Source organism: Microcebus murinus, chromosome 1 (genome assembly GCF_040939455.1).
Source record: "Microcebus murinus isolate Inina chromosome 1, M.murinus_Inina_mat1.0, whole genome shotgun sequence".
In the NCBI taxonomy this organism is placed as follows: domain Eukaryota; kingdom Metazoa; phylum Chordata; class Mammalia; order Primates; family Cheirogaleidae; genus Microcebus; species Microcebus murinus.
Window position 1 is genome coordinate 45,004,769 of NC_134104.1, and position 16,107 is coordinate 45,020,875.

General features: G+C 38.4%; 1 protein-coding gene across 2 annotated transcripts in view; it reads left to right on the plus strand.

The window, feature by feature from the left end:
- COL8A1 (collagen type VIII alpha 1 chain) overlaps window positions 1-16,107 on the plus strand; it is a 143,982-nt gene that overhangs the window by 119,149 nt on the left and 8,726 nt on the right. The window lies entirely within an intron of this gene.

A 16,107-nucleotide genomic window follows, 5' to 3' on the forward strand; every position in this document is an offset into this window, starting at 1 on the left:
TTTAAAAAGATCATGCCCATCAATAAGCTGTAGTACATTCAGACAATGGAATATTCAGTGCTAAAAAGAAGTGAACTATCAAGCCATGAAAAGACATGGAGGAACCTTAAATGCACATTACTAGGTAAAGAAGCCAACCTGAAAAAGCTACATACTATCTGATTGCAGAAAAGGCAAAACTATGAAGACAGTAAAAAGACTAGTGGTTGCCAGGAGTTGGGGGGTGGGGAGGTGACATGCATGGGGAGGGACAAACAGGTGGAGCACAAAGGATTCCTAGGGCAGTGAAACTACCGGGTGTGATACTATAATGGTGGATACATGTCATTATTTATTTGTCAAAATCCATAGAATACGCAGTGCCAAGAATGAACCCTAACGTGAAATGGACTCTGTGATAACAAAGTGTTGGTGTAGGTTCATCCTTTGCAGCAAATGTACCTCTCTGGTGCGGGATGTTGACACGTATCGGTGTAGGGGGAATGTACGGGAACTCTGTGCTTTCTACCCAAGTTTGCTGTAACCTAAAATGGCCCTAAAAAATAAAGTCTATTTTTAAAAACAAAATAATACAAGGCAGGATCAAATGAAATTAGATCGTATAAAGGGAGGGCAGGTTTATGTAGAAAGTCTCAATGAGTCATCCTGGGCAGCCTGATGGGAGTGCAAAGGGGATCCAGGGATTGCAGAACAATGGCCAGGAGAAATCATGTCAGCATGGTCGGTGGCCTCCTCGACATCTCTGTGTGGGGCGGGGCTTGGGGATGTGGAGAGGAGTGTTGCTAGCTTTCTTTGCAATATTTGTACTAAAGGGAACAAACAACCCAAACATAACAATCATTTGGAGGATACTTTTTAACTTGGTTGAACTGCCCTCTTGAGGCACTGATGCTGTGGACTCCTCCAGTGGCTTTAATCCAGAGTAGCCTTGAAGAATGAGGCCTCTGAAGATAGACCAGCAGATCCAAACCCTACCATGCTACCCACTAGCTGTGTGATGACCTTGAGCAAGTGATTTGACCTCTTTGGGCCATCATTTCCTTGCAGGCAAAATGATTATAATGATTGCACCTGCATCCCAGGGTTACTGGGACTATATTAAATGAGATAATTTATGTGAAGCACCTAGCACAGTATCTGGAACTTGGTGAACTTCCATTCAAAGTTTGTGACTCGTAATAGTCATTACTGATAGAGTCTAGCAGTGTTTAAAATATTCTAAGCCCACATAAAATATGTGTTCAATGAATTTTTAATAAATAACAAGACTTCAAGTGACCCCTGGTGGTTCCAGTGCTAATGCCTGGCTTCCATGTCACAGTGAGCAGACTATTCCAGATTTTTAAGGGCAATGGTAGCCAGGTGTGAACCAAACCCTCTTCTAACAAGTTATCGTTGCACGTTAGTATGATGCTTCTCCTCCAATTGTTATCTATACCTATATGTTTCATGAATTGGACAAGACAAAATAAATTAAAAGTCAAGCTATTATGATTTCTATTCATATAGGACCTTTATTTTTAAAAGTAACTGTACCAACTTGAGCTCTTCGAAGGAAAAGCTTCAGGTAAATTATAATACGCAATTACATTTATGTGCTTAATCCAAAAGATACTTTGACAAATGCTGGAAATATCCATTTCTACACCCAGTCAGAATTCAGGACCAAGCAAATAGCTTACCTTTGTGTCCCTGTACCACTGCGCTTACATTGATAACTATGAGTAGACAGGGAGAGAAATGATAGGTTGGAAAATGAATAAGTAAGTTGGTAGATGACAGACATATTTTTTAAAAAGGAATTTTCCTCACAACTTATGATGCTATTTGATTTTGTTCAAAGCTAGAACAAGTAAAGTTCAATAATAAGAATCTAGTTTGGTTCATCTAAAAAAATCCAGAATATTATGATATGCCAAATAATATGTAGGTTTAGTAAGTCTTTGCTTTACTCAGAGTTCTTATGAATAACTCATTTTTTTCCAACATGCTCCCATATAAGGCCAGATACTCACAGAGATAATTCAAAAGCTATTTATGTTTGCTATGCAATGTCTTTTATTTTCATTCTTTGCAAGTCTTGTGCAGACTGATATTAAAATAAGTTTATTTTTTATGGATACGTATCAAGGACTGTAGAGCAGAAGAAGCCTAATCACACACTGGGAGATGGAGGGAAGCCAGCATGAGACTGTAAAAATGTTGGCAATTATCATCCAAGTGAGTTGGTCAGCCCGACACACACGAATAGGAGTCGAATGTTTCCCTGTGACTAATTTCACAGAGATGGAAACTGATGCAGGGAATGAGTCTGAGCATTCGACTCCTTAGCCAGCCAACCCCTCTAGACTGCGAGTCAGTCATTCCAGGACAGGGACCTCATTCTCCATCACTTGGCATCTGCTAAGTACTGAATCAGTTGAATGAATAGATAAATTAATTAATTAATGGGTGGAAGCACATCTTTGCATTCTTCTTATCTTAGAACTTCAATCTCCAAACAGAGTACTAGTGTAGGATCTGGAGGTTGTTGTGCAAACAAAGGCAAATGGCCAAGCAGTGTTTATTAGGGAAAATTTATAGAGAGAGAAACAGTAGTGGGTGTGATGATCCCTGTTATTTTTGGCACATTCTAGGCTGGGGTCATGCACTGAGATCCAGCAGGCCTGCAAGTCAGACTCCAGGAGTGGGCTCCTGCCCCTTGGACTATAAGGCATTTAAACTGTATGATTAGAGAAGCAACAGCCCTTCCACTGCTGTGATCAGAGGCTAAAATAAAATGGCTATGTGACATGGCAGCACCTTGGCTCCAGCCCTCTCCTGGTCATTCATCAACCATGACTGAGGGAAGCACCAGCCTCTCTCTTTTCTGGGAGGTGGGATCCAAGCCTTGCAGCCCTAGCTATATGGCAGGATTTGCCCCATCCATGTGCATGTTGGGAAATACCAGCCTCTCCCCGAGCATGATGTGGGAAAAGAGGGCTGGGATCCAAGCTTTGCAAATTACTAGGATTGTTTGTCTTAAGCACAAACTGTAACCAGTTTCCCCAGAGCTTTGCTGGAGGTCAATACCTTCTCTGGGAGGCCAGTCTGTTAACTCTTGCCTCTTGGTGAAGATGTAGAAGACACAAATTAATCATGCCATTGTGACCATCACTTCTCCCCAGGAGCTGCTAGAGTGGCTTCATGGCAAGGCCAGGCCTCATGCCTCTACCTCATGCATCCGGGCTCCCTAAGGTTTTTGTCACCTTGTACCTCCACGTTACTCTCTACCCACTCACAGCCAGGGCAACCCACCCAGACCCCTAGAGCCTAGGAGGACCTAGACTGCCCCCGGCCCAGTATTTCTAATAGGTCAATCATCTGTCATACAAATCTTGGGACTGTATTAGTTTTCCCAGATTCTGGAATGTTAATAGAAATTTCAGGCACACAGCAGACCTATGGGAGAGGTATTTTGGTTTTTAATGCCACCTTAATCATATCACGCTGGCATTTCCTTCTTGCTTACAAGAAATCCGCCCTTGAATCCAGTAAGGAGGGAAGAGGATCTTGATTCATGAGTCCCTCTGTGGCCTCTGAAGGACATTAGTCTTCATTCTGGCTCAGCTTCAAAGTGGGCTGATGAAATTGTAAACACAAGATGGGAATCAGAAACCTGGGAAAGAGCAAAGGAATCATGGATAGGGATGAAAAAGACCAGTGAAGAGAATTAGCAAGTAGAAGAGAAAAGGGGGAAAACAGAAAGCCTGACAAGGAAAAGAAGCAGGACTGGTTTCTTTATATATATTTTTTCTACATATGTCCATCTTTGCCTTGGATTGCCTTTGAGGCAGAAGCTACATCTTAGTTCTCCATAGTTCCTAGCACGGTGGTTCAGAAGATGCGTGTTGAATGGGACAAACATGAAAACTAATTGGAATGTGGTCATGGGCTCAGAGGGATGGGGCGTGGACGCCACCTCAGCCCTGACTGCATGTCCTCTGGTGAGCTTCACTTTGCAAGCAAACAAAATAAGGAATACAAGGAAATAGTTCATTCTAGTGGTGATTTCTATGACAGTAGCACCTCTCTTTGGGGAATTTTTTCTTCAATACCCAGATTCTATTCCTATTTTAGAGCAGAGAAGCCAGAAGCCTAGAGAAGCTGAGTGACTGACGACCACACAGAGCCCAGGGGCAAGCTCAGGACAGACATACAGACACTTACATTTCCCAGATCTCGGGTTAGTACTGTGAGAAGAGGAAACTGAACCTCATAGGATGGTCTGTCTCAGAGGAGACATATGAAATACAAGATTGAGATGAATTAATAAAATATAAAAGGTGGGGAATGCAAAAATAAATTGCAGACTACACAAAGTTGAAATGGGATCATGACAACGAATCCTTAATCTGTTTGCTATTAGGGTGGAGAACAAGATCACATTCTGCTCTTCTGGAATTCAGACGCATTTTCTGGTATTTAAAGGAATACAAGGGAAGCTCACACAGGCTGAGCTGGGTCTCTTTATAATGTAAATACCTTTCCAATGGGAAAAAATAATACTGAAAGATGGTAAGTTTGTCTTCTGACAATATTTCCCAGACATTTTTTTAGTGTTAACAACGCTCTCTTGGAGTGTAACTAAGTATTTCTGAGGAGTGGTAACTTTAAAGCAAAAGGAAGGAAAATTTCAATAAGAACCAAGCTGCCCCAATTCTCCCTTTATTTTTAAACAGAACTATCAAAGGGCGGCTAACGGAAATATACTTAAGTGGCATTAATTCATCCCTAAGAGGACTCTCCAAGAGTTTTATTGCTACATAAGGGAAAGCTATAAACCAGCAGGAGAGGAAAGCAAAGAAAATAAGTCTGAGGAGTCGCCTTGTGTAAGAAAGTGAGCAGGTGGTCAATAATGTATCCTTGGCTGGTTTCCACAGCAAGAAGACAGAAATTTGTGGCAGGGATGTGGCCCACAAAACAGACAATCACAGGGAAAAGAATTATGGAACCATGCAAAGTGCTGTCAAAGAGTTTGCATGAATATGAAATAATAAACTGTTCATCTTTCCTCCTGTTTCTCAACATCCTTTCAATTTCATGTTAATACTCGACTTCACAACCTATTGCCTCTTTCCAGTCCCTGGCATGATTGGAAGAGAACATAAAAGACTGGGATGGGTAGAGCCTAGGACAGTGAGCTTTGAAACCTGAAAATAACATTAGGGATCACTTGGTCCAACACTCTCGGTTTTACAAATGAGGAAACGGTGTCTCAGAGATTACTTTTGTAGAGAGAGAACTTCAGAGATTTTCACCTGTGATGTGAAGTCCTAAATTGAATATTCAGACTGAGAATTTAGAAAAATGCCTCCACGATCCTGTCATTCACCTCAAGCTCAGTCTAAGACCTTTATTATAGCTATAAAGAGAATCTTATAAGCATCCTGTAAATGAATAAAAATTATCACCTGTATCAAGATTATTTTACCATCAGTAACTCTTCTCTGTTCTTCACAGGGTTCTTAAAATAAAAAACAGCACTCTTTATTAATTTCTAAGAAGAATAGCTGTTATGTAGGATTTTCCATTCTAGCAGGCCAGTGGCAGCCCCCAGGACACAAAATCAGGAGAGCGAGAATGAAAATAGCAGGCAGAGGAGGGAGGAGTAACACTGATCCAGTGTTCGGGACCCTTGATGCTCTCTCAGCATCACACCATCAAGATCTTATTTTAACAGTCAGAAAAGGGGGGCAGAAGAGGATGAAAATGAGGCCATTCATATATTCATTGGACAAGCATTTATCAAGCCTACTTTGTGCACAGTTATGAACTAGGCATAAAGAGAATTTTCAAAGATAAAGGTCTGATTCTATTCCTCCAGACATTTCAGCAAGCTGTTAGATAGAGTGTTCCTCCCCATAACCAGTTCTTAAAATTTATGACTAAGAATTCAGTCTTCTAAATAAAATACATTATAGATTTGCTTCATTTTTGGAGAAATTAACTTTTGTATTTAAACTTACCTTGCAGTGTATTAGTAAGCTCATGAAACAGCGAGACCTTTGTTCCTGCTAAGCCCTCACAATCAACTGCTTTACTACAGAGCTGCCTCTAGATTTTAGATCTTCAGTCTATCTTACAAGTACATATCATGATAAAGAAGTTTCCAGAAAAGACTATACCCTGACCCTCCCTTCTCTAGTTCAGTGTCCTATTCACACTCTAAGTCCTAAGAAATGACATCTGTGATGCATGTTTATCCATGAAATTCCATGTTGTTTCTGTCTTATACCTTGTAATGAGTTTTGCTCGTAACAAGCAAAGTGCCTTTAAACTCCCAGCCGCCTTACCTGATATATCCTCAAGACCCGGCATCTATTACATAATTCTCTGCCCTTTCCTTTCTCCACTTCCATTTTCTCTGAAAAATGTTCAGTGGATTAGCTGTGAAAACCTTACGATTTTTCCTCCCAGACAGCACATCCATCTCTCTATCCCTCAAAATAAATTCCACCCCTTAAGTAAACGGAACTTCCAATACCAAGATAGCTGTGGTTTGGTTGCTCTCCCCGGGCTTTGCCTTTGTTCAAAGGGCAGGATGTTACCAAGCAGGCTAATTATCTAGATGGAGCTGTGGTTGAAAAGTCGTGGGTTTTAGAGACTGCCCTCTCTGTGGCTTACTATTTATCACAATTTAGTATGTTAGGCTTAGCTCCAGCTTTAGAACTAAATTTTTTTTAAATCTAAATTCATTGTTTGGAATAGTCCTTTGGAATGATTTCTGCTACTCTTGAACCATGCAAAAGGGGAAGAACAAATCCACATTTTCACTCACCAAGAAATTGTTGAAATTTTTTTCTTTTAGTTCTTGTATAATTCAGAAATTGCCAGGGCTAAATATTGCAACTTTAGTAAGATTGCTGTTCTGGTTGAAGAGTATCTGTGTGTGTAGTGGTGGGTAGGAAGTAGGAGGAACCAATTTTAGAAGCAATTTATTAATGATTGTTATTTTTCAAGTGCTATTGAATTGATTTAATGTCTTGCCCATGTATGATAGAAACCCTAGGGTTTGACTTTTAATATCAAGTCATTCAGGGTTAAGTGGCTTAAAATAATCTTAGTTAAATAAGACCTCAACACTTGGACTCCCCCAAAACGATGAGCTCAAAAGTGAAAATAATAAAAATAAAAACCAGCAATTAGCTGTCTTATGCCCTCTACCTCCTGCCTCTAAATTCACAAAGATACATATGCACACACCCAGCAATTTAATTAATAAATATGTTAGTATTATGGAGAGATGGATTAGGCTAGGATTTATTCCTTGGTTGAGGGAATTTTTGTTTGTTTCAGTTTTCTATAAAAATACCAAACTGAACAGTATACTGCCATAATAGCCTGCTAATAAAAAGAGAATGCTAGCACAGGAAGTTGGCTTGCTCATCTAATCTTCCGAATATATTGAATAAAATACAAAGTGCCAAACAGTGGGGGAGAGAAAAGAGACCTTCTTGTGCTCTTTAGCCCTTCCTTGCAACCATCCTAAGAAAGCACTGAAAGAAACATCCCTACTGGAAAGGGCCCTCCCTTCTGCTTCCAGGAAGTGCCCATGCTGACCCGGAAATGAGTTCGCTGTACTTTATAGTTCAACTTTCAAAACCTCACCAGAACTTCCAATGGTGGAAAACACCATTGACTCATTTGAGTTTCACCTAATCTCTCAGCCTTCTTGAGTAAGGAGCTGTGCAATAATAAAGCATCTGAAGGCAAACAGATTTACAGAAAAGGAGAATGAAAAGTTGGTGTCTTAAGCCAACTATCTCTTCCTCTCTGTCCCTCCCTCACACAAGTAGAGGCTGTTCCAGGACTCCTAACTCCTCAAAGTTCAGGACCCAGATGAAGGTCATTCAGGAAATAAGTTATCTGCCTAGCGTGATTTAAACTTTCTATGACCTTAGACACTTTCAGAATGAGCCTGTTTATCATTTTACTTTATTCAATTCATCCATGTTGTTCATAAAGGACCACTTTGATCACAAGTTTTAACTATGCATATGACAAGGATGTTGCTCAGTTCTGTTTAGTTGAAATTCACTTGGAATTGTATTGGTCTGAACAAGAGTTCAAGATGAAATAAAAGCACTTGTGGTGAACAAATGTTCTATGAAATTTACACAATACTTCACATAACACATTTTAGTTATTTGCTCTAAATAAATATTTTTCTAATGTCCAGTTTAATGGATCACATTTTTATATGAAATTTCCCCACAAATCTCTCCCTTGCAAAGGCCTGAAAACACCTTTATTTCACATTGTACTGTTTACACAAACTGTACTAGCGCGGAGAAGGTAGAAAGATGCTCACATACACAGCAGAGTGTCCTATAGTCCTCAAGCTACACCAAGAAAGATTTTACCTTGCAGTGTATTAGTAGGCTCATGAAACAGTGAGACCTTGGTACCTGCTAAGCCCTTCACAGTCAACTGCTTTACTATAGAGCTGCCTCTAGATTTTAGATCTTCAGTTTAACTTACAAAATGGAAATTGTTGTAGCTTCTGAAATATGACTATGCCACACCCATTTACTACCCATTTCCTCTTTGCAAGATGCTTTTTTTTTTATTATTCATTTGTCATTCTTACAACAGGAGGCATATGTCAATACTTGCTGGCTGTCTGCAAAAATTTTTTAGTACATTTATGTGTCATTTATGTTCACTTTTTAAAGATTTTTCCACAAGCTTCGCATGTTTATTTAACCTTTGAAAGTGGTCCAAAAAAAAAAAAAAAAGTTGCATATCAGTTTGTTGTTGTTGTTCCTAAACCTTGTTTCTTATTTAGGTTCTTCCTTTGGTTTCTGGTCAAGCATGGCTTATTTTACCAGAGGAATATTTACAGGGGGGTTGTATAAACTCTCCTTGTTCCATCTCCAACTGTTAAGAAGGGAGAGTGAAATATTGAAAAGCAACTGGAAGTATGAGATTGGTCTAACTTCCTGACATACAAGGACTGGAGCACCTAAACTCATAAAATCATTATCTGTGAAATCTGGACATGTTCTTCATGTTCATGGTTACCAGAAAACTTTAGAACACAAAGGGACCTTGAAATCATCTAGTCAATGTCTCCGTTCTGCAAATGAGGGAATTGATGTCCAGTCAGTTTAGGTGACTTACTTAGGTCAGAACTAGAACTTAAGTACTCCATGGTCTCAGAACAGTGTTTTCATATTATAGAAAAAAAAATTCCACTTTAGAATTTTCTTTTAGGGGTTCTCTCAAGTGTTTTATAAACTATTTAGCAGCTGACACTATTCCAGTTAGGGAAACAAAAGAAGTTAATTGCAGACTTCAAATATGTGAGCTATTGTTTTAAGAAAAATATTCTCCAGATGCTTCCCACCTCCTTGGAGAATGGAAAAAAGGGCAATGAGCTTAATGTTCAGCAGAAGAGATTTAGATTAGATACTAGGAAATCTAATTTTGAAATCCTGCAATTGGTTACAAGGGAATGTTGTGAAATCTCTTCCTCTGGAGAACGTTTGGAATGTGGTAGTTGGCCATTCATTTCAGGGGGGTTATGTGTGTGGCCCATATCTAGAGCTGGGGGTACAACCTGATTGACTCTCACATTCTGTAAGTCTGTGAGGTCATGCTCTGCCTATAGCTAGTAGGTGGGATGGTTGGATGCTATTAATTATAGCAGAATTCAGGATTCATTGGTGAAGCATACAATCTAGGCTCAGTTTTTTATTTATATCAGTTCTGATAGGTGCAAATGGGCAGATCAACCAAAAGTAACAAACATTTATTGGATGTTCTTGCCCACAGCCTCCACTGGCTTGATTGACAAGCACTGATAGGCTTATTCACGTGGGCTCTGTCTCAGCATTTACCTCACCAGTGGCTTTCTGACTTTATGAATACTTTAGGCTTGTATCCCCAGTCCAAAAAGCAAAGAGTAAGGAATTTAGTTCAAGATCTTGTCCTATGTAATGGAATAATTATTTCAACCAAAAAGAAGGCTTTGCTATTTGAAGGACAAGATGGAGAAAATTGACAGTAAAATTAGATCTGTACCTTGTAAAACAAAGTAGACCTTGTTAGCTAATATGTTGGATGGTGGCTCCTAAAAGTAATTAAATAAGAATTTCTAATTTCTGACTTGGAATGTAATAGGTATAAGTATATAGTTCTTGAATTTCAGTAAAATAATCATACCATATAAATACAGGATTAGGGATATTATCAATTAAAAAAGTAAATGTCAAGAAGAGAACCTAAAAAACAGAAGGATTAATAATATAATGTATTTGAAGTATAGTCACGCATCACTTAACAATAGGGATACATTCTAAGAAATACATTGTTAGGGGATTTTGTCATTGTGTGAGCATCATAGAGTGTATTTGCGCACACCTAGATGGTGTCACCTGCCACACAGCTAGGATATATGGGATAGCCTATTGCTCGTAGGGTACAAACCTGTACAGTACATTACTGCACTGAATACTGTAGGCAATTGTAACACAATGGTAAGTATTTATCTAAATACAGAAAAGGTAACACGTTGTACCACAGAGACTATGATGGCTAGTATGTCTTCCTCTCTTTCCAAAGACCTGAGACACAAGTACAACGTTCAAGCCATGCCCATCCAAAAGGATGCTGAAATTCAGGTTGTGTGAGGACACTATAGAGGTCAGCACATTGGCAAAGCAGTCCAGATTTACAGGAAGCAGTATGTCATCTACATTGAACGAGTGCAGCAGGAGAAGGCTAATGGCACAATTGTCCATGTGGGCACTCACTCCAGCAAGGTGTTTTATCACCAGGCTAAAACTGGACAAGGACCACAAAAAGACCTTTGAACAGAAACCCAAATCTCACCAAGTAGGAAAGGTAAAGGGCAAATACAAAGAAGAAACAACTGAGAAGATGCAGGAATAAAGTTATCTTATATGTAACTTTAATTAAAAACTACTAATATTTTTTAAAAAGGTAAGTCTTTCCTACAAGTTGTTGGGATAATTAAAAAAGCAACAAAGCTGTACAAGATAATGGGTTGCCTTACGAACGTTCCTATCATTATTAACATGCAAGTAGAAAATATGTGGGCTTAATGTTAACAATTGTCGTAGGCAGAATTCTAAATGGAGTGAGGCTAACAAAAAAAAACAATGGGAAAAAAAATCTTGGTTACAATTTTATTCAACTTTGTGTTAAACTTTTAACAGGACTAGGAAAATGATGACGGTTGAGAAGGTAGGGAAGCCTTCACAGAAGAGGCATAAATTGAGTTTGTCTAGAGGAAGGTAGGTGTTATAGACTGAGCTGTGACCCCCAAAATGCATATGTTGAAGTCCTAACACCCAGTACCTCAGAATAGAACTGTATTTGAAGATAGGGCCTTTAAAGAGGCAATTATGTTAAAATGAGATCACTAGGCTGACCAACGTGACTGGGACATAGTAAGAGGACATTAGGACACAGAGGGGAGACCATGTGAAGACACAGGGAGGTGACAGCCACTTGCAAGCAAAGGAGAGAGGCCTGAGAAGAAAATAACCCTGCTGACACCTTGATCTTGGACTTCTAAATCTTCAGAACTGTGAGAAAATAAATTTCTGTTGTTTGAGCCACTCAGTCTGAGGTACTTTGTTATGGCAGCCCTAGTAAACTAATACAGTAGAGCTGAAATTCAGAGAAGGATAAAAAGATAATAATTACTCCCCAGGAAAAAAGAACATGGTAAATAAATCAAAATGAAGAGGACAGGCATAGATGAGGAACATACTTTTGAAACAGGGTTTTATGTTAGTGAAAAGTATCTACAACTACAATTGTAATAAATAGGACTCTTTTTCCTCCATATGGCATCTTAAGGGAGAGAAAATGAACCTCTCAACCATCACATCTCTACCCAGAATGTTCTTCCTCAGAAATGTCTCCCCCTATCAATCTTTCCAAAACAGTTTCTTCCACTCCCAGTCATTCTTGAGCCCTTTACCCTGCTTCTATACACTGAATGTTTGTTTCTCCCTAAAAATTCATATGTTGAACTCCTAACCCCAAATGCAATGGTATTAGGAGGTGGGGCCTAGAGCAGAGCCCTCATGAATGGTATCAGTACTGTCATAAAAGAGACGCCAGAGAGCTCCCTCCCCCTTTCACTATGTAGGGACACAGCAAAAAGGTGTTGTCTATGAGCCTGGAAGTGGGCCTTCACCAAACACCCTAATCTTGGACTTGCCAGCCTCAAGAACAGTGACAAATAAATTCCTATTGTTTATAAACCACTCAGTTGTGATACCACTCATTATAGCAGCCTTAATAGACTAAGACAATTACTTTTTTCCTTCATAGCACTCCAATCTGAAATTATAAAATTTATTTTTAACTTGTTTATCACCTGTCTCCCCACACTGGAGTGTGAGTTCAATAATATAAGACTTCAGCTCTCTAGTTCACCACAGCATGTCCAGTACCCAGAACATTTCCTAACAATTTGTAGCTGTTCAGTAAGGATCTATATCTAATGAATTGCCCTGAGAAATGCAATCAAAAGAGACTTTTCTTTGAGAGGCATGGAAAAGCTAGGAAGGCAATTCCAGTGAACACTGGAAGAGAGTTCTACCTGACTTTCCCTTGCTTTAGGAGTGGCAAATCTGAGGCTCCAGAGAAAATACAAATCCTGCGCAAAGGACAAGCAGGGGGCACGGAGGACCAGCCCAGGAGCAGACCAGCACACCACACACGACATAGACACATATGCTCACACATACAGACACACAGGCATGCTGTGTTAGCCCTATGTGAAAGGAAAAATTGGATTTGGGGCAAATATTTAAACATTCTTTTGCAGAGCAAGCCAAAATCTCAGGAGGATAAATGTATGAATACAATGCTGAGAAGTGTCTAAAATAATATATAACATATTATTCTGTTATATACATTACAGGTCACATGAGGAAACTGAAACTCTCTGCAGCCCTGCCTAAATATAAGGAACCATTTAGGGGTATTTAAAATGTTAGGGTTGGTGGCTCAGACACCAGAATGAATGACTGCCTTGGTCCAGCTGTTCTTTTTCACCATTTTTAACAAGTACTTTTTAATGGCCATTATTGTATTATTCATGTTAGGTTTATCATTATTGCTGTTAACCTCACATTTACTTTGGCTAGTATCCTTCTCTGAAAGTCTATGACATTTTGTTGGTTTTGGTCACACTCCATTAAAAATACCTGAAATTTGAATAGCGTTTTTCAGCTTACAAAGAATTCATATTATCATTTATACCCTTGAACATCTCTGAGGGATAGGGAGAGATTATCATTTCTATTTTATAGGTGAGGAAACTGAGGCTTAGTGAAGATAAGGGACTTGCCCAAGGTCATAGGTATGGAGAATGGAAAAGCCAAAATTCAAATACAAGTCTTTGACTTCTACAGTGTTTTTCTCATATGACATGACACCCACTACTAAGCCATCCTAGCTGGCAAGGATTCAGTGCCTACACACATTAGGTATGCTTATGTTAATGTACACACACACACACACACACGTCTATTGTCAAACAAACAGAAATCAAAGGCAACACCAAGTAGAACTCACAATATTACTGTGCTCCATATTGTCAGAAAAAGAAGACAGGCAAGAAAATCCACTATCACCATTGCTTCCCAGCAGGAATTTCAAGGCTCTTTCTTCCCCACCAGGTGTTTGTACAATGTTACACAAATTTGATGTTCTTTTGATTGATTTAGGAGAACTACCACACCACTAGGACCACCAAAAATATCCTCAGGTACAAGAGAGAAATTAGTAGAAATACATAAAGCAGTAAATTCTCACCAGGGTCCCTACATAAGTATTCAAGTTAAAATTGAACAAAGTTCATTTAAATAAAGAGCCAAAGAAATGGCAGATGGAAGACTTAAGGAGGTGGTTTTAGGGAGAGAAAGGCCAAGCTGTGAAAGGAAATAATTGTAGTAAAGCAGGATCCCAATGAGTCTTTGGTATTCAACTGGTCTTTTTTCAGGCATTTCATCTCTTTCCAGTTTTCCAGTATTCCCTTAGATTGTCCTGGTTTAAAGATTATTAAGTATAATCCAACATATCCACTGAATTGATGAAAGGGTGAAGGGCCAAGCATGCTAGCTTATTATTAAAGACATCATCACAAGTCTAGGGTTCAATAATTAAATTCATTCATCTCCAAAGGTAGAATTAAGTCCCAGATTATACATTACCAGGTATTACTTCATATCTCTGGTATAGATTAACACTTTCAGCTTTCTAGTGACTGCTTTAGCGATGTTGAATGTTAGAGCTCAATAGGAATTAAGATAACATCCAAGTCTCATTTTTAACAAATGAAGAACTTAAAGGGAATTGCTTAGATATGTATAACTAGGCAACAAGTAAGTATTGATCTTTGGGAAAAAAAACAAGAAGAAATAGAAGTGTGCATAGTATGCTATTGTTTATGTTGTAAAGAAATATATATTACATATTATATGTATACTCTATGTACATATTCATTGAATATCTCAAAAATATGGGAGGAAATGAGATAAGTTGTTGCTTCAAACAGAAGGGGTTTTAGATACTAGAGAACAGAAATAGGAGAAAAATTTACTTTTTGCTGGATGTCCTTGCTACTCATTAATAGTTTATACATCTGTCACATTTACCAACAGAATATAAGTTTCTTGATGGCATGACCAATTTGTCCACATCATATTCATCTTTGTAATCCCTGGGTGGGCCTAGCATTGTTTCCAGTAAGAATTCAATAAATTACTGTTAGTGTTTATGGCAGATGTTCTTTTGCCACCTAAAATAAATTTGCCTATTAATAAGTATAAATCAAAATTAATTTTGTGGCTCTATCTAAATGGTTTATAACAATCATTCATACAGCTATTTCTCCCATTTTATCAATGCATATATTATTAACAGTACATTTGAAATAAACAGTTCTTGAGAGTACTCTGATTTACGAAATGGAGAAAATATTATAATAAATTCGCTGACAAATGTTTCTTCATTTTTTCCCCAAAGATAAAAAAAAAAAAGATTAGTTAGCATATTTAGCAAAATTGTAAAGCAGAGAATTTTGTGGTAGGGATTCATATTAAATATTTTGTTAGGTGCTTTTTATTAACCAATCCTTCTGTAGCCTGTTTACACTCTTGGCATTACTCTTAAATAGGATATTGCAGAGTCAATGCACATTTTCTAAGAAGTGGAAAACTATGATCCAGAATTAAGTAAGGCAGAAGCAAAGAAAACAAACTCCCATGAGGATGGAAATTAAATTATTTATAGACACAGGGTTTTTCAGAGTTTTCCAGAAGATACTTACATTAAAAATTGTGAGAAATAGGCCATTTCTCTCTCTTTCTCTTCAGCATTATGATGACCGATTTAGGATTCAGATTTTCATTAAGTCCTTTGATAAGGTGTGTGAGTACAGTGGGTATCTGCCCAGTGTTAGTACGGGAGGGGGGAAGGGCGCGGACTGAATAGACTTGGGTGTGTACCACACCTGCCCTCTAGTGTGCATTTGCCGACACTGCATTTCCCCGGGCTGTTTGGTCTTTAGGGCGTTTCCAGAGGTCTCTTCAAGCTCGTTTTTATAAACAGAAACACCCCATTTATATTTACTCCATTAAATGCCAATTTCCAAAAAGTGTTATTAAAGGACTTATAAACAGTTTATTCTTGTCAATAATTAAACATCTCCGTCTATCTTATTTATACAACAAATTTGCTTTGTAAAGTCCTTTCTTTCATAAAAGTACAAAGATAGACTTTAATGGACTCCAGGTCCAATTAGCCAAATTCTAAACTAATGACTTCATAGTATTTAAATAGAAGAAATAAATGTGCATAAGGATGATAGTGATTTTCTAAATGACATCTGTCTGATTCAGAAGACTTCTGCAGTTTTTGTTGTTGCCTGCTCTTTACATGCATTTGTGACTAATACATCAAAGCAGCCAAAAGGCATCTGGCAGATAAAAAAATCTCTGTGCCGGCATACAGCCTATAAATTGTTTACTATTTCCTTTTAGAATAGAAATTTTGGCACTTATTAACAAAGCCTAA